A 3,311-nucleotide genomic window follows, 5' to 3' on the forward strand; every position below is an offset into this window, starting at 1 on the left:
TTTTGGCAATTAAAACTTAAAATAAAATGAGTGAGTTACAAACTCCAGATTTGGCTTACATTCATAAAAAGCTCTCTAAGTTTCAGGAGAACCCTTTCAATTTTCATAGAGTCCATGGAGGAATTTATGGTTTCATTAAACTCTTGTAGATTTACCAGGATTCGACAGAAAAGGAGAGGAAACATATTGTTTTTTGAAGACTTAAATTTTTGGGTTCATCCCAAGGATGTGAACTTAAATAGAAAATTATCAACCACTCCTTTCACATCAAATAATTGTGCTGGCCAAATTCTAGTTTTTCCTGTGAACTGTACTCTCTAAATGTGTGTCTGCTTTGTGGGCACCTATCCGAGGTGGCTCAATGTGGTTGCTGTTAGTGAGTCATATGCTCTATCATGAAGTATTTTTGTTCCTTCTTGTCTGTTTTCCTTAAACTGAATGAGTTCAGATTGAAAGCCCATGCTGCTCTTTTTTCGGGAGGGGAAGGGAGGAAGATAAAGGTGAAATTTATGTTCAGAAATTATCCTTCCACTTTTCACTGATTACTTTTTTCTTCACTTCCTGCCCTCAGCGCTGGGGACAGTTGGGAACTATTAAACAGTGACTAGACTTTACTCTAGAATAATATGGCTGAATCTCTACCAGGGGCGAAATGAATCGTGTACTTGTAATACTTTGGAACCTTTTTGGGATGGAAGGCATGATTATCTATATTCTCATAGCAGCTCAGTGACCAGGGCCCTTTTGTGCTACATGCTGTACAGATGAATAATAGTCTCAGAGCTGACCATCTAGGTGTCAGACAGGATGTCAAATATGGTAGGGATTGGTTGGAAGGATGAGGTAACAACAAAATGAAGAGACTTTAACAGAAAGCAGAAGTCACAATTCTATACCACTAAGAAACTGGCAAAGGAAAATGATCCAATACAATGCATTAGAGCACTGGTTCCCAAACTTTCAGCATCACACCCCCTTTTCAATTTTCGAGAAACCCTCACTTTCCCCACCTCTCCTTTACCATATCCAACCTCCTTTTAACAAATTAAATTCATAATTTAAAATTAAAGATAAACACAAAAACTTGGTATATTTTTTTTATTTAAAATTAAAAATAAGCACATAGTTTTTCTTGGCACAAAAATTTAATAAAAATGTAATTTAAAATAAGAAATAGCATAAACAAAACAAATTTAATGTGAAGGATGATGCTGCATTTTCTTCACGAGTTGGGAAATCCTAGGTTTGAAAGATGAAAGTGCGCAACGCAAATCATTTTCGACATCCAGTTGATTCCTTTGTTTCGTTTTTATTATGACTAAACTTGAAAAGCTTTTTTCACAGAGGTATGTCGACGAAAACGGAAGAATAATACATAGCGCTTCTTCTCCAACTTTCGGGTAAATTGGGAAATATTTTATCCAAAATTCCTTCAGGCTTAAGTTTTCTAAAATATCTTTCGCACTTGAATCATATTTCATTTTGAGTGCTTGTTCTTGCAATGCTTCTGGCAATGAATCAACATCAATGTTGAATGGACTACATGCTAATTTATGAACGGGGTTTCCAGAAAAGCTGTCTGGAAAATAGCGGATGAATTCATCAGCAAGGCAGTCCAGATGACACAATTTTGTTCTTCGCATCCTCTTTACAAAGTTCTTGGAAACCTTCATTTTCAGTGAGTGATGAAAATGTTGGAAAAGATGAAAAGTTAGGCATCTGAGCTTGCATTCGATGTTTCCAAAGCTTGATTTTTTTCCCCTGTAAACGCTTTGATGGCATCGTGGTGCGCTATAGTGTTTGCAGCATTGTTTCCTTGTAGCTTCAAACTGAGATTGTTCAAAGATTCAAAAATGTCCACAAGGTATGCCAGTGAAAGTTGAAATGTTTGATCCATATATAACTCGGGATATAACTCTTCTTTTTTCTGTTGCTTGAGGAAAATTTCCACTTCATCTTTCAGTTGAATCTCGAAAGCATGTTCCCTTTGGAAAGCCATGTACCACCATGTGAAACAAAAGAATTTTATGGTCTGCTCCCAAACCCACACAAAGAGCTGCAAAAAGTGCTGTTCTTCACATAATTGACAACTTTGATGGCCAAATTCAATGAGTTACATAGGTCATCTGGAAGGGTTTTAGCAGCCAACACTTGTCTGTGTATGACGTAGTGAGTCATGGTTACGGCTGGGTTTTTTTCTTTCACCAATGTCACAAACCAGAGCGAGAGCCAAGCATCGCTGGAGCGCCGTCTGTGCATACACCAACCAGTTTTTCCCATGAAAGTCCATTTTCTTCAAAAAAGTCGGAAACTGTTTTCATAACATCAGAAGTCTTTGATGTGGTCATCAATTCCTTTGAAAAAAGCAGTTCTTCTTTCACAGTTCCATCGTTAATGAATCAAACATATCACAAGCAACTGACAGCATTGTGCTACATCAGTGGTATCGTTGCACTGAATTGCAAAAAAAGGAGAAACTTTCACTGCCTCCACAACTTGAAGTTTTAGATCTTTCACCATATCATTGACGCGGTGTTTCATGGAATTGTCGGAAAGTGAAATTTCCAATATTTTTTTTCTTGCTTTCAGCACCAAGCACAATATCAGCTGCTTTCAAAAAGCAAGGCTTCATAAGAGTTTCTCCTATTATGTGCGCTTTTTTGGCTTTAGCAATGAGCAATGACAGTTCATAAGATGTTTCTGCCACTTTGGCCAACGCTTGATGAAAAGCTCCAGTAGTGTCCAGCTTTGTGCGTTTTAAATTTTTGAATTTTAGCGGCAAAAAACTCTTTCGCTTTGTCTTTCAAAGCGCTGTGGTTCTTTGTCAAGTGTCACTCAAGACGACTAGGTCTCAAGGCATCATTGCTGAGAACTGTGTGGCGTACTACGCATGGAGGATGATCAATCCCATTTTTTTCCATGACGGTGAAACCATACTTAATGTAGTCTTCATTGTACTTCCTTTTCTTAATCGCGGCCATAATATACTAATAAAAAATCTATAAAAATAATTTTCCTGATTCGTGAATAATAACGGACGCAAGTTAATTCGAGTTATTGCAAACATTTATTTACTACTATTATGTATGGATGCGTGCTGCCCTATATTTACCCCACCACCAGTCTGGCAAGTAGCTGGTCTTGCGCGGTGAGTGGTGGAGGTAACTGCTCCCACGATAGAACAGTCTCAAACACTCTCGCGAGCAAGCTAGGAAGTTTTAAAAAGTTCCATTGCTTTCTACATTGTTCTTCGGCCTCCCCACTGACCGAAACAGCACTCCTACATGTCGAAAGGCAAAAAAATAAAAACT

At 37.9% G+C, this 3,311-nt stretch overlaps 1 pseudogene; it reads right to left on the bottom strand.

Annotated features, from left to right (window-relative positions):
• Window positions 1-1,193: 1,193 nt before the first annotated feature.
• LOC141991333 (SCAN domain-containing protein 3-like) lies at window positions 1,194-2,981 on the bottom strand (annotated as a pseudogene).
• Between the last annotated feature and the right edge of the window lie 330 nt (window positions 2,982-3,311).

The sequence above is a fragment of the Natator depressus genome, chromosome 7 (assembly GCF_965152275.1).
Source record: "Natator depressus isolate rNatDep1 chromosome 7, rNatDep2.hap1, whole genome shotgun sequence".
Lineage (NCBI taxonomy): Eukaryota > Metazoa > Chordata > Testudines > Cheloniidae > Natator > Natator depressus.